Source organism: Uloborus diversus, chromosome 4 (genome assembly GCF_026930045.1).
Source record: "Uloborus diversus isolate 005 chromosome 4, Udiv.v.3.1, whole genome shotgun sequence".
NCBI lineage: Eukaryota > Metazoa > Arthropoda > Arachnida > Araneae > Uloboridae > Uloborus > Uloborus diversus.
Genome location: NC_072734.1, coordinates 63,995,326 through 64,016,775, shown reverse-complemented (window position 1 = coordinate 64,016,775; position 21,450 = coordinate 63,995,326).

Below are 21,450 nucleotides of genomic sequence, written 5' to 3'. Positions count from 1 at the left end.
TTTGCGTAACCGGTGAAACTGTCAAATGCTAAAAGATTCAAAAAGTAGATCGTACATCACCCACTAAAAGAGAAAGTGTCAACTGTGGCAGCATTACATAATTCTTCCAATCTTTCTTGTGTGCACATCGTATGCCTTCAAATGATTCTCAACGACCTTATTCAAACACATAAGGATTTCCGAGCAACACAAGACACAAACACAATGTGACCTTAGAAAAATGAAGCAGCAGATTTCTTGGCAATGATGGGGGCCAAATTTGCAGAAGTATGTAGTAATCTTTCTATTCCGTCTATGCCACCAAATAGTAATGGGAAAAAGTTTTAAGAGAGGCGACCGTAAATGAGGATAATAATGACGAAAGACAGATAGAAAAAGTTCTGTGCAACTGCATTACGCTCTAGGTCGAGGGCAGGTGCGGATACAGACTACCATTTTAGGGGGAGGGGTCTTACTTAGGAGTATACCCCCCTCTACGAACGAACCTACAGTTTTGGGTGCTAAAAATTTTTAAAACTGCTTGGGTGTCAATAAAAAGCAAAAAATCAGCCAGGAATAATTGTATGACTCAGTTGCCAAATCGATTAACTCCACTTAAAAAAAATCCTCATTTATGCTTTAATAGTGCTTAATCAATGCTTAGAATGTGAACTTATATTAAACTTTTGGTTCAGTGCATTTCTGATCCTGCGATGGCAGAAAATGTAACACCAGGGCCCATTCACTCCTATGGACAACACTATCTTCTTCAACACATTTCTCGACTTTTTGTTTTATAGAGTTAATCGATTTGGCAAGTGAAGCATCCAATTCACCTTATTCAGGCGCGGATCCAAAGGGGGGGGGCAATGGGGGCAATTGCCCCTCCCTGGGAAAATCAGGGGCGCCAGTAGGAAGGGGGCGCCGAAAGCGTCCCTAGACGAATATTTAAATACCAAAAAGAAAGAACGAAAGATAGTCGGAAAATTTATTTGTCTCATTCACCAGTTCTCACCCTGTGTAAGTGGGGCGCTTCCGTGCCCCTCTAGGGGGCGCAATATCCGCAAGTTCTGAGTTTTCTTTCTGAATTTGGTAGGAAAATTTTGGAATTGGGTACAAAAGAAAGACATTTGGAAAATTTATTTGGTTCATTGACCACTTCTCAATGTGTGGAGAGTAGGGCACGTCCCTTAGGGGCGCAATATTTGCAACTAATGAATTTTCCTTCTAAATATAGCGGGAGGGGGGGGAGAGTTTTGGAATTAGGGACAAAAGAAAGAAATATACTTGGAAAATTTATTTGTCTCATTTACGATTCTAAACCAATATCAAGTAGTGCGCTTCCATGCCCCTCTTAGGGGCGCAATATTCGCAACTTAAGAAATTTCCCTCCAAATTTAGGGGAAAAGTTTTAAAATTGGGTATAGAAGAAAGACATTCAGAAAAGTTATTTGGTTCATTCACCAGTTCTCAATCTGTGGGGAGTGGAGCGCGTTCCCCTAGGGGGCGCAATATCCGTAACTAATGAGTTTTCCTTTGAAATTTAGAGAGGAAGTTTTGGAATTAGGTACAAAAGAAAGAAAGATACTTGGAAAATTTATTTGTTTCATTCACCGGTTCTCAACTTGTGGGAAGCGAGCCGCTTCCGCGCTCCTCTAGGGGGCGCACTATTCGCAACTTATAAATTTTCACTCTAAATTTAGGGGAGGGGGGAGTTTTGGAATTTGGTACAAAAGAAAGAAAGACATTTAAAAAAATTATTTGGTTCTTTCACCGGTTCTCAGCGCCCCCTGGGTGGCGCAATATCTGCAACTTATGAGTTTCCCTATACATCAACTGGGAAAGTTTTGGAATTGGGTACAAAAGAAAGAGAGACATTTGAAAAATTTATTTGGTTCACTTACCAATTCTATATCTGTGAGGCGCCCGCGCACCCTAGGAACGCAATATCTGCATTTTATGAGTATCCCTCAAAATTTAGGGGAAGTTTTGGAACTGGGTGCAAAAGAAAGACATTAAAAAAAAATTTTTAAATCCGCCCCTCTAATATCAAAAAATAATAACAAAAATTGTGTTTTAAAAGCTACAATTTTGCTAGTTTTAAGAGGATGAACCACTGAATTTTTCCCTCTAACATCATTGAAGAAAGTTTAAAAACCTTTGTTTTAAGGACTTCAATTTCGAAAAATTTCCAGAGGAGAGTCCCCCCTGGAACTCCCCTTTCCTCAATATCTTCAGATTGTCAAAAATTTCGCTTTTGGAGCTTCAATTTTGAAACATTGGCTGGGGGTGATAAATCGACTCAAAAAATCAGTATTCTAGTAGTTCAATAATTATTGGCATTCTAGGGCTTTTTTACCGTTTGATAATAGCCTATTTGCATCGATGACACCTCCTAAACCCCAGATCCTTCTTTAACATCCACAAATGCAATCTATAATCACGTTTTTAAGACATAAATTTCAAAAAAATTCTGAGGAGGGCCCCGAACATTTGCTTTCTTTAATATTACCAAAGATCATCTCCCAGTTTTTACCTCCCAACGTTCCTGTTAGTTTTTGTATATGTGTTATATACTACATGTATACCATATGTCTGAGGGAATTTTTTTAAGTGCTCCCCCTCCCTCCCCACCTTTTCAAACGAAAAAAAAAAACTATTTTCAAGTTGTGCACCTGCTCTTCTTTTAACTTCAGATGGAATGCAATGGCGTTTTTAAGACTACAATTTTGAAACATTTTTGAAGAACCCCCATCCTCCTTCCGCTAAATTCATCTAAGATCGACTGAAATTGCGTTTATGGCAGGTGCACAGTCCCTCAAATTATCACCTCCATCGCCTCTCCCTTGCATCCGCGCTTACATTTTTGCATTTTATTATTTAAGACTATACTAAAACAATTGTTTACACTGAAAATGTTATGCGCATCAATTACTTTTATTGCAATAATAAATCACAATACCTTGTTGTATTTTTTTCTTGATAGGGCGAGTGAGGGGGAAGGGTCACCACAAATTAACGTCCTAGGTGTCACCCGTTCTGATAACTCCACTATAAAATCCTATTAGTTTATCCTACATTAATCCTAATTAATTATCCTAAAATCCTACATTAGTTTATTTAAATTATTTTTCGCTTCCAGTAGCAATGTATTTTTACTTAATATTTTTTTCCCAAGCGGGAGAATAGCTGAATGTTCAAAAAAGAAAGAAAATGTGGATAACAAACAAAAATGTGATTCTTCCTCTCTGTGAATTCATTTGGTGGGGGGGGGGGGGGGGCGCCAGGTGTGTGGGGGCGCGGAAAAATTAAAAAAAAAAAGTGCCCCCTCCTGAGCCGAATCCTGGATCCGCGCCTTACCTTATTAGGCAAAAACCAGTTAATTTCGTAAGCAATGAAAAAAGTAATACATGTGAAATGTTTACTTTAAATTTTTTTTCAGTGAAAAATAAAGATAACTGTAATCGCTTATTATTTTAATCATAAATTGTTTGAACCCAATGTGGATGTATAATAGTGCCAACGCTTGCATGATCCCCATGAACGCCCGTGGTCTAGGAAGGCTGTCCATGCCTGTCCCCATCTCGCTGGTTTCATCGATTGGGTGGGCCCCGCGCTGTTTAATGTCATTTCCAGATCAGAAGTCGAACTACCCTAGATCCATGACCCCCAGATGTGATAGATATGAATGACAACGATTTCGCATGGTTGGACTTGAAGAACACTAGATTTAACGTCCATCAGTCTCCATTTCCATTAGAGTATATGGAGGGATTTTAAGCGACTGGCAAGGGCGCCCATATGGGGGGTAAGTGGGGGCTCAAGCCCCCCTCCTCATAAATTAAGAACTTCCTTGCTTTTAGTACTTTTTTCTTTGCAAAAATGTAAAAACATTTCTTTTCCAGCTATTATTGAATAAGTTATTAAAAATATCAAATTTTAGTCACTCTAATCTGTACTGAAATCGAAAATATCCTGATAAAACATGGGGAAAATATCTCAGTCCCCCCCCCCCTAAAAATTTTGCTTATGGGCGCTCATGGCGGCTGGTATCGATCCCGGGACCCTTCAGCTACGAGCCCGATGCCTTAACAATTGAATCACCTCGCATATTACTACTGGCCAGTGATTGCAATACCGGTATACCGGTATACCGAATACCGGTATTTGGAGCTATTTTGCAATTTCTTAATGCCGGTATTTGCTGGGGTAGATATCGGTATTTTCGCTATCATCTAAAAATAATAAATAGTTTTTAATTAAATAGTTTTCAATTTAACTAATTAGACATATACTGTTATATCTTAATATATAAAAATCTTCTGTGCGGACGTTTGTCACCATAAGGCTTTTAAACGGCTGGTCAGATTTTGATCAAATGTTTTGTGTGTAATTAAGTTGTGGCAAGCATGGTTTCGAAGCGCGATGGATCGAATCGGAAACGTTTTTGTTAATTTATTAATTAAAACATTGGATTATTATATCTCCCAAATGATTAATATTCGCAACTCCAGCGCTCGAATACGCTACCTTGCGGAGATTTACAAAACTGTCGACAAAACTAAAACATTGCGTTTCATGTGTTCATTTTGGGCAAAACAAATAGTTTGTTGTGTGTATTTTTTTTTTTTTTTTTTGCGTAATTCATCATTTGGAATCGTCATCCACAACAGTGTAACATCAAAAATATCTGATATAAACTGTGAGTACACATTTTATTTATCTTGTTCTGAGTGAATTTGAATAAATATCAGTTTTTCAATTCGATGAAAAAAAAACGAACTTAACAACATTGACTGGACACTTTTCCTTAACCTAATTCCACATAAATGATTTAAATAACCTTTGTTACTACTGTATCCTACTGAAATAGACAGTATGCAAATAAATTTTCTTGAAAATATTTATCGCAAAACAGATTGAAAAATCCAGAAAGAACGTTAAGAATTTGAACAATAAAAAATAAAAGTTCGCTAAAAATCTGTTTATAGGGTTATGGTTTTAAAATTGTGTGAAAGAATAATGTATCTTGACAAGATTTCGCATATCAGGTAAATCATATCCATGACGAATGAATTAAATGCATGATTTCTTTTGATATCCAATCATAAAGTCATAGAAATAAATTATCTAGTGTTAAACGTTACTCTTGACAGTCAGTCACGTATGTGCACTATGTGACAAAAATGTCAACAAATGCCGGAAATGTCACGAAACTGAACTTAATATGTACTAATGTATAGAAAAAACGGTACAAAATGAAAATGCCGTTCGAAGCGAACCAAAAATTTATGAATTCCGAATTCAACATCGTGAAAATAGCTGCTTCAGAACAACTTACTGTGTGTTCTGCATAATTTTTTACTTTCGTAATACTTTTTGATTTCTAATCTCTTTCTACATGGATCAGAATAACCAAAAGACTTTGAAAAATCATTTCAAATGAATAAAGAACAAAAAATCATACATGCGAACAAAAATATCTATCATTTCCTAAGTTTAGAAGCAATTTATATGTTACAGCGTGCGTTTGTCTTAGTTTTTTCATCGGCCATTAGACAGTGGCTGCAGCGCCCCCTATAGTTTGTTGGAGTTGCGAATTTATTTTACCCTAGTGTTGAGCGAGAACTGAGATAAATATTTAACCCGTTGCCAAAGGATAATTCGGAACTCCAGCGCTCGAATATGCTACCTTGCGGTCATTTACAAAACTGCCGATGAACTAAAACATTGCCACGTTGCGTTCCACGTGTGTCTGTTGACGTAAACACAGGCAGTTTGTTCTGAGTATTTATTAACGCAATCGATGAGTCTTAGTTTGCTTTCAGCTACAGAAATTAATTCGTCCCTTAGTAGTATTCTCGAGCTTCTCAAAATAATGTTAGTTTTCCTTATTTCCTTCTAAAATATGAGTTGATTGAAAATGGTGAAAGCGAAAACTGGATTAACAAACTTGGATAACGTTATACAAGGTAAAAATTTTTATTGTTTTGTATGAATTTGTAAGAATATGAGTTTTTTTTAATCTTAAATTAATTTAACTAACCATCTTTTACAGCAGCATTTAGTTGGAATGGACGGTATTCAAAATATTTTCTTGAATTATATTATCGTAGAACAAAATGAAAAATGTTTCACCGAGGAAGAATTTACTTTATTCCTTTAATTCTCAGCTGAAAGGTTTCGCCAAATTTGTTTAGTGTTATAGTTTTAGTATTGTGCGAGCAAAGTAGCCTTGGCGAGATTTCGCATTTTTAGTTAAACCATTTTTAATTTTTATCATGAGTGGAATAAAATGGTAGTAAGATTACAGAATTCGATAAGTAAAAAGAAATAATGGTCAATCAACTGAAAAGAAAACTACCACCATATATCCGTAAGAATTCTGTAGATGATTTGCATAACTTGACATAATTAAATCGTAACTCAGAAATTAGAAAAATCGAAACAGAAAAATTTTAAATTAACCGATTCGGGAATTCGAGAGAAATAACTCAGCAACAAATGCAAAACAATAAGCGCTAGCCAAGCAAGGCAAAGAAGTATCATCTTCTTTCGATACTAATTTGTAATGTCATCTTGAATTTTCTAGCTATAATTGTTGTTCTTGTCAGGCCACAATTATTATTTAGTTTTATCAAGAATTGATAAATATCGAATTCAACATCGTGGAAATAGCTGCTTAGAACTACGAACTACCTAGTTTGCATTAATCTTTGACGTTTAGTAATGCTTCTTGAATTCTCATTTCTTTCTACGTGGGCCAGAATATCCACAAGACTTTGAAAATTAATTGAAAAAGAATAAAGCGAAAAATATCATACATACGAACAAAAATCACAACACTTTTAGCATTTTCTTCGTTACCACATGCGTTTGTGTTAGTTTTTAAGTCGGCCATTAGACAGTGACTGCAGTTCCCCCTGTAGTTCGTTGGAGTTGCGAATAAGAAAGCCAGCACTGCCTTTTGTAATGAAATTTCCTATTGTGATATGTCAATTGAGAATAGATAAAACGTACAGAGAGAGAGAGAGAGAGTGCGAAGCCTTCATCTCTTGAAAGCAACGATTTTAGGTTCCGAGATATATTTTAAAGTTAAGTACAGGAAGGGGGGGTTCACGCAAAACGTGTGTTCTGTCGTCGTAGTCAGTGGCGGATTGGTTGAAAAAATTGACCCTGGCATTAGGAGATGTAGCGGCCCCATAGCTCTTATAGATATTAAATTTTACCTAACGATTGGGATATCACTTAAATATGAAGAAATTATGCTAAACAACCAAATATGTTTTATTTAAACAAAATTTAACAGATAGGAACACTTCTGCGCCTTAATGGTTAACAAATTGATACAGTATTAGCTAAAATTTATTTTGGGGAAAAATTGTGACTGTAATTGTCCATTTAAGTATTTTTATAATGCCCGGAACTTGATTGAATATTTCCGTAATGATAACACTGCTTGGCTAGTCTGTACTTTTGTGAAGTCATAACAAGCAGGGCCGCTCGTTCCTATGTGCAAGGTCGTGCGGGGCACAACGGCGCCAGAGTCAAAAATGCGCCGAGCTCTACCAACCAAAAATGTTCCAAATCGGGAGAAAAAAATCTCCAACCAAAAAATAAATAAATACATAAAACTGAACTCTTCATTATATCTATAAAAGTAGCGGTAAAATTATACTGGTCATTAAAACAAGCATTTCCTTGTTGCCAATCAAAAGGAAAAATTATTGCCTTGTTATGTTCAAATATGGTATTCAAGAGCACAATCCCTTTTTACACTGAGAATACATGATGCTAATTAATGCATACATTAACATTTTTCTTCATGTGTGGAGCCATGAATGTTATTTCGGTACGTCTATAATTTCGCAAGGTTGAACTTACGAAGAAGCACAAGAAATTTGCGGTTCTTCATTTTGGGACATCATCATTCTTTCATTTTAGGATCTGACCATTTTTTAAATGATTTGACTAAGTTTAATATTAAAAAAAAATTACTTTAATCGGTGCGCTTTCATTGTTTACGCTTCTGCCGATGACATCACAAATGATGAAATGTCATTCAGTGTTGCCATTCACAGACCATAATATAAAATTCGCATTTTTACTCACGTGTACTGCCGTGGTGTGTACTCACGTGTACCACGTGTATATGGCTGATAGCAACAGTAGAGCGCAATATTTAATTCGCTTCTTGATTATCATACCGTGGAAACATGGTAGAAAGATGCGCCTAAGTGCATCATTTGTGACGTCATAAAGGCCAAGCCTTGTTTGAAAAATTGGACATTTAAAAAAATTAATTAAAAAATAGCTGTTGGGAAAATGAAAGCATTTTCTGGGTCTACGTTATTATTATTATTATTTTTTTTTTGCTTATTCTATAAATTTCAGTGACTAAAAATAGTACTTTTGACTGACGGAAACAACCTCATTCGTGCATGTGTCTTCTTGTGATTTTAAACTGTAGTTCGTGGTAATTCCACTGCATCTGGTTATCATACATTAAAAAATACGGTGATCTCATTTGCATACTATTTACTTGTGCCTAATATACATATATTGTAGACAATAATTTAGATAAACTTTTTAGATCCAAAAAGTAACGACTTGACCATAATTATTCAATTCTTCAACCCCCTTTTTCTTCAACTATTTGTGTATTAAATTAAAGAAAGAGCTTTGGACAATGTGTTTGTTTTAGATATTAAATTCAATGCCTTTTAACGATTTCGTATTTTAGAATTATTCGTTTCACCGGCAAGTTTCAGTTTCGGATTTAAGGTGGAATATCCTTTACAATATTGTCCTTCATTATAGGAATATAATCAGTACCCTCCTGTTCCGTGGCGCATTCTGAATGGGATAAGGGTTACCAGGGCACCCTTCTGGTTCCACCGCCTCGTGCCCCCTCCCCTCCATAATGCTTAGTTTAATGTGTTTCAAAAATATTTACAACTGAAGGGAGCAAAAAACGCGTCTTTGGGAAACAAAGTGATTTCAATAGGGAAAACATAATGGTGTTGAGGTAAAACTTTAATTTCTCTTAAAATTTAATACTTTTAAAAAGAAATCCCCGAGTTATAAATTCTCAATAGTTTCAGCTAATTGGTCAGCTACTCCCCCTCCGCCCTATTTCTTTTCTCTTTTCCTTACTATTTTTCTTTTTTTCTAGTTTACCTGAAAATAGAAAGTTCTCAAAATGCTACTCCTCCGTATCCTCCCCCCCCACCCCCCCCCCCCCCCACCCCCCCGCGCGCCAAAAGCATTACGGAGCATCTCCAATTTAGGTAAAGCTCACAAAAATCACTTAAAATTGCGTTTTTAGAGCTTCAATTTCGAATGGTTTCAGATAATATTCGGGCAAGGGCTTCCGGACCTCCTTACCTTAATATAATCAAAAATTAGGTTTTCCAAACATGACTTACGAAAACTTCAAGTTAGAATAGATTCTGAACCACTTCTCCTAATATCATAGAATATTGCTTAGGTTTTTAGGACTTATATTTTGAAAAATTTTCCAGGGGAGAGCTCCAGAATCCTCTTCTTGTAAAAATCTTCAATGTTGTCTACAATCGGAATGGGACTATTCGGCGCGGCCGTTTCGGCGCGAAACCCATTTCGGCGGGGCCGTTTCGGCGCGACCGTTTCGGCGCGGTCCATTTCAATACGACCTGTTCAAAAATCGAAATTGTTAGCATGTAAATCTGCCAAACATTGCTTCAAAATTCAAGATATCTTTTGTTTTTTTAAGTTTTGTAAAAAGTTTTATGAAGTAATATTTTTAAAGGTGTATTTTGTTTTCTTTTTTATTATTAGTTGATAACATGTAAGTTTAAAAACCTCTTCATAATTTTTCGAAGTAGATATAAGTTAGGAAACAGCATTGACATTTTTCTATGAAATGTAATTAAAAGACTCTTTCAATTTAAATTGATTTTTTTTTTTTCGTTGCTGATCATTAATTTGTGCACTTACTTAAATATCTTTTCTATAAAAAATTAAAAAATGTCAACTAATAATAAGATGAATTTTTTATATTTTTTATTGGAAAAAGTTAACGTGTTGAGAAACTCACACGTAACCCTACTCTCTACAAAGTTAAGTTGTGTAGTGTGCTTTAAATACAGGATGTACAAGAAAAAACTTTATTATGTAAAGATTATTATTATTTATTGCTTTTAAGTTTCATGAAGACTAATATAATGAACAAACAATATTTTAAACTTTTTTTTCAAATAAAAATAAAGTATTTTGTGCCTTTTTAGTTCCTGTAACTGTTCTATAGCACTTAACTGTCGACTGACTATTTCGTAACAGAAAAAAAGGCAATAATAAAAAAAATATATAATAATAAAACTTTTTAAAAAAAAAGTAATTTACAAAAAAATTATAAATTGATTACAGAAAAATAGTAGTGTTTAGAACTAACTTTAAAAAATAAATGATTTTTTTGTCAATAAAAAAAACAAACATTGCCCTAAATTTACCTTGATGTCCGTACATGGGTTTGTAATAGTTAAGTCGAGCTTTCTGGTTAGTTTGAAACGTGTTTTCACGTGAAGAAGACTTATGAAATTATTTCCAATAGCTACTACAACAAAGAAATAATCACCACAGAAACACAAAACGGCTCAGCATTAATTAAAAAAAAAAAAAAAAAAAAAAAAATCGACAAAGAGGTAGGATTGGTACTGGCATTATTTGCTAATTTTTCAAGATATTTTCTTTTATGTTATCGCAGTAAAACATACGTGGATCACATATGCCCCCTCTTTTCCCCCGCTGTAAATTTTGAAATAAATTTTCACTAGCTTCTAGAGCGCTAAATTCATTCTTCTTCCAGAAATCTTTTTCCTTCTTTGAACTAAAATTTCTGAAATTCAAAAAGTTCAGAATGCAAAAATCTGGCGCCGAAACGGCCGGCGCCGAAACGGTCAGCGCGGAATCGGCCAGCGCCGAAACGGCCGCGCCGAAACAGCCGCGCCGAAACGGTCGCGCCGAATCGTAACAATTGCGTATTTGGGAAGTTCAATTTCGAAAAATTGGAACGGAGAAAAGGAATTGAGTTCTATTTTTAAAAAACGAACGGGTAGAATTCCAGAGCTCCGTCGCTTAGTCTAATGCCAATAAATATGGCCTGTAATCATATTTTAAGACTTTAACTTCTATAAATTTCCGCCGAGCCCCTTGTACCTTTTTTCTCCATAACACCACCATAAACGGTATAAAATTGCGTTTTTCAAACTACAAGTTTCAAAATCTTTCCGATTGTTCATCACCTAGAGATTAGATAAATATTCAAAGTGGCTTTAACTGAGATATTGAAATATTTTCTTCTTCCAAAAAAAAAAAAAAAAAAAAAAAAAAACCGCATTCTTAGCATATCAGAGGAGCTGCTGAGTTTGGAATAATTTCGAGATATGAAGTAAACAAGTACACCATATTGCGAAATTAAATATTCACACATTATATTTTGTATAAACTAAATGCCAAACGTATTTTTTTTTCATTTCATATTTGTCTACAAAACCTCCCTCCAGGTGGTAACTAAATTTTCATCGGACACCAGACCATGAAGGCGCTCAAAAGACATTTGCACGACGGCGCCGATCAGGCTTGGCGCGGCCCTGGCCGTCATGTGTCTCTGATTCTGCCCATTAATTTTTTACAAATAGATATCTATGAGAGCCCAAATAAATATTTTTAGATTTTTTGAATGAAAATTACACTTTGGAGAACTTTTTCAAAAATTCGATTTTTGATTATTTTTCGGAGACACCGTATTGACATAAATTTAGAAAAAATTCGCTATTTTTTTATTTTTCAACCAATTTAAGCTGAATTTGGTATCAATTTCAAGCTAACTCTTTTCTCTTTCAGTGTAAATAACAAAGTATTCTGTGAATAGTATTCTTTGTTCCCACTCCTTACCTAAAGTAGTTTTTGTACTTTTTTTTGTGAGATTAAATAAGTGATATCTCCGGAGTACCAACTATGATCTGCATCAATTTTTTGTAGAATATTTAAATCATTTTCTTGCTATTAGAAAGAGGTAGAAGGGTTTTTTTTTTGTTTTGTTTTGAAATAAAATAATAAAGTTTGTTTTGGAATTGTGCTTCATACTTCACAAAAAAAAAAAAGAAAGAAAAAAAGAAAATGTACTAAATATTAAGAATAATAATTTGAAGAATAGTGCAATTTTTTTTTCTAATGCCATTATTTTACATGTTTTTCGATATTAAAAGATTTTAAAAAAGAAGAATTACTGTTGAAAAGTTTTAATATCATAAACTTGCTTGAATTACGTAGCACCTGTGACAATGATCCTCTACTCTTACAATACTTATGCAGCGCAACTCTAGATTTCTCTGAAGAAGATCATTTTTGCTGATTGCTTTATATTTTAAAATCTCTTTGAAACTTATTGATAAAAATTCTGATTTTCTCATCTTTAGATACAAAGGAAATGTGTTCCATTTGCCATCTTTTTGAAGAGTCAAACAGAAGGTATTGAAGGAAATTTTGTAAATTGTTCTGCAATGAAGAAAAAAAGTTTGAGATAATTTTGAATTGAATTAAGAAATCGAGTAATTTTTAAAAATAAATGCAGTGCGCATAAGAACCCCTTTCATTTAACATTTTATAATCGACTAAAGCTATGTGTCGATTCACTTTCAAAGCATTAGAAGAATGATGTGTAATATGGCCTACAAACTGTGTTGCTTGGATTATGAAAGAAATCCAAACAATTTCTTATACTAGTACCTAGGTACAAATCTGGTCATTTTTTAACCGTAGTGTCAAAATCATTATTAGTTCAGAGGTTTCATTTAGTTTTGCAATGGCTTCGTTGTTACCTGAGGAATGATCTGATTCATACTCACTGCCTTAAAAATTAATTTACTATGACTACTTTGAGGAAAAATTGAAAATATTTCTCTTCGTTAAGGTAATTTTTGTACTTGGTACGAGTACAAGCAATTGTTTACGGTGCGTTAATAATGCAAAAAATACTGTTGTACAAAAATTATACAAACATTGCACACGTTATTCTTCTTGCGCTTTGAAATTTAACCGACATAGCTTTCGTCGATTATAAAATGTTAAATGAAAGGCATGCTCGAGCGGACTGCATTTATTTTAAAAAATTATTCTATCTGTTAATTCAATTAAAAGTTATCTCAACCTTTTTTTTTTTCTTGAATGCAGAACAACTTGCAAATTTTCCTTCAATACCTTCTGTTTGATCTCTCTAAAAAGATGGCAGATGTAGCACATTTCCTTTGTATAAAAAAAAGAGAAAATCAGAATTTTTATTTTTAAATAAGTTTTAATTAGCAAAAAAAAAATCTTCTTCAGAGAAATCTAGAGTTATGCTGCATGAGTACTGTAAGAGGTGAGAATCATTGTCAGGTGTTACGTAATCCAAACAAGTTCATGCTATATAAAAGTTTTTAATAGTAATTGATTCTTTTTTTTGTCTTTTAATGTCGAAAATATGCAAAATAATGCCATTGGAAATGTCTTTTTGCACTATTCTTCGAATTATTATTCTTAATATTTAGTATATTTTCAATCAAAAGTTTTTTTTTGTAAAGTCTGAAACTGAGGTTTTGCACAATTATTTTCCAAAATGAACAACTTTTTAACGATTAATTATTGATACAAATCAATTTTTATCTTTTGATATTCCAGTATTATTTGTTCTGAAAAGTTTTTTTTTTTTTTTAAGCTCAAAAAGACTTTAAAGTAATAGAAAACTTGCATTTTCGGCAAAAATAACTTTATTTATTTATTTTTTTTAAACAACGAAAAACACCCTTCTAATTTTTTCTACATTGCAAGAAAATGATTTAAATATGCTAAAGAAAAGAATTTGATTTAGATCATAGTCGGTACTCTAGAGATATGACTTATTTAATCTCTCAATTGAAAAAAAGCATAAAAACTGACTTTGGATAAGGAGTGGAAACACAAAACTATTCAGAATACTTTCTGTTGTTTACACTGAAAGAGAAAAGTATAAGCTTGAAATTGATACCAAATTCAGCTTAATTGTTTGAAAAATAAAGAAATTAGAGAGATTTTTTAAAATTCATGCCAAAACGGTAACTTCGAAAAATGCTCAAAAATTTTCGAAAAAAATCTCCAAAGATTATTTTTATTCAAAAATCTAAAAAAAATTAATTTGAGCTTCTCTCATAGATATCTATTCGCAAAAAAATAATGGACAAAATCGGAAACATGACGGCACGGCCGACTTTTTAATTTAGGCGATTTGACGTGGAATGATCCTAGATTAAAATCATATTTGTGTTGTTTTTTTTCCTTTCTCATTCTGAAATAACTACTATTCAAGGCACTTTCTTAGTCGCCCGGGATTTCTCGGACTCTGTTTATTTACAGAAAGAGAGTGAGTGTGAAAGACAAATAAAAATGAATTTGTAAGCTGGTCTATGGTTAGCAAGCATTTACGTTCCTTCTGATTGCTATCCTCTGAAAACGGAGGATTTATCTCTCCATTCTCTTCTTTTCTCTAGAGGTTAGCGACCTCCGGATCATTTTCTCAGGCGCTATAAAAATAATACGATTTAAAAACCCCTATCGAACACCCCTCATCACTTTTTACGATGCCACTTCCTGCGGCAAAAAGAAGCGACCTACTTTCGGAAGCCATCAGAAGAGGGTAAAAACCATCCCGAGGAAAAGTTCTCTTTAAAAAACTTGAGCATCGCAGCTGGTGAATTTGAATACTCGAGTTTTTTTTCCCTTGCCTCACCCTTCAGTGTACCGTTTTTTCCCTACGGACACATTGTGACGGTACCCATGTTTGCGGAAGGATGGAGGAGAGACAAGCGGTATAAAAAAGGGGGGAATTTTATGCGCTGCTTCCGGCAACAAAACTTTTCCGGGGGTGTTCGAAAGTTCGATTCGAACCCAGCTGCAGAGGGAATTCGAAACGGTGAGGGTCAACCCATCCCCAGAAGTTTCTTTTCTGCATAAAAGTTGAAAGGTTTAATGCACCTCACCACTCCTCAAATAGGAAGAGGTCGTGGCGGTTGGTTGTCTTTCAAAGTTCCAAAGACATCTCAACCAAAGCCTGACTGAGGCAGGGCACACGGGGCAGTCACTGGCCACGTGTAAAGAGGCCCTCAAAAACAGAAATAGCAACATCAGAATTAGAATGTTAATAACTTCAGACGTATCTCTAAACTGCACTTTTCCAAAGTCAATAATCTGTTGCTTTCTTATCAAAATACAGGGAGTACATAATTATGCGACCGTATTTTAAAGTTGTTTAGCGGCAAAACTTTTGCTCAGAAATTAACGAAACGAAATTCTGCGTACAAGAACTGAACGGATGGGGATTTGTTCGAGCGAGTAAAAAATAGTACACAATTTTGCCACCAGAGTTCGCATTTTTACAAGTTACATATTTATTATACATTTACGATGTTTTTGAAACAAAAATTGCATTAAAACATGTTTAATATGACAGGGAAAGGCTATGAACATATCGTGATCTTTATCGACATATCGTGACCTTTAAGATTACGTAAAACTCAAGTTCTAGTATTACCATGATTTAACAAACGTCTAAATGCCTCCGAGCTCTGAAGCTAAAAGTCACATGGATCCAGGTTTGAGGATTGGGAAATTTTTTATTCGCTCAAACAAATTCCTATCCTTTCGCTATGTTGTACACAAAATTTTGTTAATTTCTGAGTTATAGCTTAATTGATAGACAACTTTGAAATAGATGCCGTGTAGTTATGGACACCCTGTATTCCTCCTTCAAACACCAATGTTCTAAAAATTGGTAATTTCGCTATCGCATACACTTATTTATTCAAATTTTTTAATAAAAAACTGAAAACCATCATTTTCAATTTTAAAAAATAAATGCAAAAACCAGGAAAGCCCAAATTTCTCTCCTTTTTTTTTCAAATTCATTTTTGCGTGTGGACAATATAAATATTACGATTGGTGCAGCAGCGAGACGCAAATGTAAGGTCAGGCCTGTATTTAGTAGTAAACTAGCTGCATTGCCCGGCTTTGCCCGGTCTACCTTGAAAAAAACCATTGTGTCAAGTGAAGTATCTTCAATAACCAGGATTAAATGAAAGAAAAAAAAACATCATTCAAAATTTTCTCGCCAAACAATGACGACAGATACTAAAATACTTTTAAGAAATTAAAATAAAACGAGAAAGATGGATTTAAAATGCGTAACCATGGAAACACAAAATAAAATAAGTTTAAGAATTGAAAATGAGAAAGATGGAAATAAGCAATGAATTCAAAAAGCGTTACCGTGGAAACGCAAAATAAAATGGTTAAAAACTTGAGTAGAGAACAGATTTTTGAACTTCATTTAATTCGCTTGTAACTTTTTTTCTAATAGAGATAGAGGGTTAAACTTTCGACCTTAAGTCGAGTTAGATCTGGAGTAAAAAAAACAGCTCTTTCCAATGCTGTCAAAAAGAAAACTGTGGGACAATTCCTTCACTTTTTATTGATGGATTTAATGAAGAAAGTAGTGCCTAAATTTCAGCTAAGCCTAAAAAAATTCGAGCTAAAAACGTAAAAAACTCCCGCTGCAATTAAGTTAGAGCATTGGAACAAATTGCATAGAACGCGGAAAATTCTTCTCTTTCCAACGATATGTAATATTACTATTTGCGAGTAATTTTTCACCCCTATATTCGGGAATTTATGTGAAAATTGGGCCTAAATTGGAATAAAAAAAGAACTATTCATCGAATTGTTTTCGAACTGGTCTGCAAACCTTCTCAGGACTTAAAGGAACAAACTGAAAATTTCAACAAAATCGGCCGGGTAGTTCTCGAGTTTTGCGAGTTCAAACAAACAGACGCTTTTTGGAGACTTCATTTTATACTATGTAGAGATAATGTGGGAAAGATAATAGAGTTTCTTAACCTTTGGGACTGTAGGACTGTGCTTCGCAATAAAAAACGCTATGGGAAGAGTCCGTACAAACTCCAGCCCAAGGCACCACTATGGCTTAATCCCAGGGCTGAGGGTATTAAACCCTCAGCCCTGGTGCCCATGCTCGATAGGTCTAAATCCTATTATCATCGTCCAAACTGTCGCAAATGCGACTGTAAATGAAAGCTGTTTATTTCCGAGTTCAAGGCCAAGAAAATATCGAAAAAAACTGTTTTCAAATAATTGAGAAAACTGAACGGCTTTAGAATTCTCATCATTCATCCACGACCCCCAAACAAAAGAATATCGATATTTATTGACACAAATAACGAAGTGCCAGAAGCGACGTCCGAGATCTCCTCCTGGTCACGTGCTATTTGCTTCTCCATCAGAGGGATAGCGCCAGTATTTATTTTTAAAATTTCGTTACGTTTGTCTGGGAATTTCACGGATGATTAGAAAAGCATTCCTCTCTTCGTTGCCGAAAACGACTCAGTCCTCCGTCTCACTTATACGCCCTCATTTCGGAGGGCAGATTACCGAAAAGGGAATGGAAGAAAACAAAGTGAAAGAGATTCACTTGAGAAGAGAGAGAGAGAGAAAACGCCGCGCTCTGTTTGGCCCGGAGGAAGTACTTTTGTCGTTATTAAACCCTTTATGTAGATTGAAAAGGTTTTATTTACACTATCGAAGGGCCCACACCCTCATTCCAAGAGACAAGACTCCATTTCGTAATTATGAAGTTCCACTGAACTAGATTTTCATCATCTTGAAAACATGCAGGTCTGCCATTTAAACACTTTCCAGAGGGGAAGGGGGATATATACCGTGCAACGGTGACAATATAAAGCACATTTCAAAGAAAAAAACAGTATTAATGTACAGTTGCGTTTTTTGATCTTTCAGTTCGGAAAAATTTTTGGGGAAGAGCCCTCGATTTCCATTCTCTGTCTAAATATCATCAAGGATAACTAAAAATCTCATTTCAAGAACTTCACTTGCAATTTTTTCTGGAGGAGCTCCGCAAATCTGCCCTTCTCCCCTAATTTGGTCAAACATAACGCAAAATGGATTTTGTGAACTTCACTTTCAAATAATAAATCCCCCCCTTTTTTAACGTAACCAAAGATAAGTATGAAATGTGCATTTAGTGGAGAGAGTTTAATCCTCGATTTCTCCTAGCAGCATCACCAAAAATAGCTGGAAAATTGCCTACATTTTAGATCTTCTACGTCGAAGAAGTTCGGGGAGAACCACCGAACATTTCCCAAACAAAGTCTAAAAATGCATTTTTAGCCCTTCAAATTCGAAAATTTGAAGCACCACCTACTACCCTAAAAAAAAGCGTTTTTAAAACTTCGGTATCAAAACATTTCTAGCGACTTTTCTTTTTTTTGTGTAACATATAACTTCTGAAACTTGACCTATGCGTAACGTTATCAAAGCTAGAGTAAATATAACCTAATTTTTATAACAGAAGATTTTCCAATGATGCATTTTCTTGCCCATACTTGACGACGGAAGTCCTAAAAGAACAAGTGCATCGTATGCTAAACATGATCACCCCTTATATTAATCAACTGCAATTGCACCATGACAGTATAACGGTGCGTGAGTGTCATGTTTCAGTCACTTGTGTTGGCACTTATAGTGGGACTCCGAGGAGCCATTTTTTTTGACAGGACAATACTCGGTCATACACTGCAAGGGTGTCAGAGGAGTTCTTTATCCACATTATTACCTTCGCTGGCCTGCGCGATTCCCTGATTCGTCACAAATTGAGCATAACTGGGATCACTTCAGACGGGGACAGCCTATGAATTTGATGAAATGAGTGGTACGCTTACAGTAACTGAGGTACGAGATGAGGTAGGACATGAACCCAGAACCCTCTGTATCCACCACTGGATGCACCTTGATTATTTAGATGGTTAAATTTATTTAGAGGATGCCATTTTACACCTTTAAGTATGTGCAATTTAGTACTACATTATAAATTCGTAAAATGTTGATATAAAATTAAAATAATAATAATTATTATCTTCGAGGAACGAATGGGGACACGTCAAAAGGGTGACTTTCTGGTTATTCAAAAAATTTTGTAGGAAAAATTAAATGAGTTATTGTTTTAATAAGAATGGAATAACATCGGAATAAATAGTTCTAACTAGTATTTAAAAAAAAAAAAAATCTAGGCCAAACAATCCTTGGGTTAGGCTTCTAGGACATAATATTGTTAGGATTTTGGAGAATCACCCTCGTGTTAATTTTCTCTATTCTACGATTCGTTAAAAAAAACTGAGGCTTGCCACAAGTTTTGAAACGTAAACGTCAGTTTAGTTGTGTCGTTCTAAACAACATTAAATTTGATTTTTATTGTTATTATTATTATAATTATAAAAAATTTAATTTCATAGAAAGAAATATTTAGTCAATTTCACTCATTTGTTCATTTTTTTTTTATTTTTAATTTCAACCATTGCGAAGATTTTTACTTTACCATCGTTAGAAAGAAATGGACAGCTTTCTTTTTAAAACCCGAGGTGAAGGGGATTATTAAAATATTTTTTAAAAATGGTATTCAAGTAAATGATATTATTCAACAATTTTTCCGAAAAGTTTCTTTTTAGAAACTTGGCTCTGCAATTTTGCTTAGGCATTTTTGTTCCCCTCCAAAGTTTTACTCCGTGCCAAGGCACGGAGTAATGGAGCTTTAGTCCAGCCCTGGGGGAAAAGGGGGAACATGTGAATAACTTTTTTTTCTTTTCTTTATTCCTCAAAAAATATTATCAATTTTTCGGAGAAAATGTGTTCCCATGATTGAACAGTCTTTTCTTTGTGCCCTGGATTTTTTTCAGATTTTTAAAAAGAATATTTCTTAACTTTATATAATTTTTTAAACATGTCTCCAATTGCTCACTTGTGGCACATGCAGGTAATTTTTTCAACAAATGTGTTCACTTTCTTTTCATTAAGTTTAATCTTTTCACTTCTAAAGGAATATTAATTTTACTCTTCTTTCAAATTTTACGAATAGGAAAGGTCAAAAATCATGAACTCACTTAGTGAGGTTCTAAAATACGCCTTTAATAACTCAACAGATTGCAAAAACTTAATTATTAAGTAATGAAAAGTACTCTTTCAGGAATTCAGTCTAGCTTCCAAAATCCAACCCCTGTAAAACGCGTTTCTGCGCAGTGCGACTCTTTCGGCAGCAAAACTTTCATTCCGGAATTCGTACTGCGACTAAAATACTGTCTGACTATCGATTACATGGAAAGGCTAATATCCGGTTTATAGGCGGAAATGGGCGTATCTATTAGTTTATAGGGATGTTAGTTTGTTTCATATGTGCACTTTTGCCTTTCTATTATTTAGCCTTAGTTTTGTAAAAATGAAAATTTGCTCACAGCAACATTTTTTAAATCTAAAATATATTCGATTTATATTCTCACGGCAAAAATTAATTGATTTATTTATTCACAACAAAGTGTTGAGCTTACCATTTTGCTCTTACGTTCCTGAACGAAATGAAAATAGTTTATTTCCTTTTTGTTGTTTCCAGGGTAACTACTTTTGTTTCCCTTATTTTATTTTTGAGATGCAATAAATGAATAAGGCACTAGTGACATTATAAAGCGCATGCATCAAAATCTCATCGTTATTTTCCCTTCTCCCCTGCTAGATTCATTCAGATGGAATAGTCTTTACTTGGCAGATTGCCGAATTACATACAATCCGTGGTCAAACAGTACACTGATGAAACATATATATATGATGAAATATATATATATATGTAAATATGTGTTCGCCTGTCATTGCATTACTGCTCTACTTTTGTTAAACATACAAAAAAAAAACCTAAACGTAACGATGCGTAAAAAAATAACGAATTGTTTTTGAAAAATAAATGTGACCAGGCTACAAAAAATTAAAAAGCAAAACTTTATTGAAAATCATTCAGAACAAAAACAAGTTAATAAAAATCGGAGAAGCGATGGTTATTTTTATTGCAAAAATAGCAATCGCAAAATCAGAATCACGAAGTCGAAACGTTTCGTACAAAAAATGTAAACATCACACAATTCATTTTTCTATTTTTTAAACGCCTTTATATATTAAAAAATAAATAAAATGAATTAATCTCCGGAATTAAAAGTTATCTCCCTTTTTTTTTGGAGGGGGATGGGGAATGGGAGGCAAACTCCTGAGCGACTTATCGATTTCATTAATATTGTTTTTCATACTGGGGGGGGGGGGAGGAACTATTTTCATGTATTTTGGTCGTTTTTTAAACTAATATAGAAACCTGATTTTTCACTATTTACAGATAATAGCAGTTTTTCCCAATATTTTGGCTAAAATACTCCACTTTGCTCAAAAATAGTAGCCAGTGGCAACCTAGATGAAATATATTTTTGTAACTTGGCCAATAATTACCTTATTTCACTCCTAAATTAAACAAATTACAACAAATGCACGCAGTTTTTGATAGCAGATAACTTGCTAACTAAATGC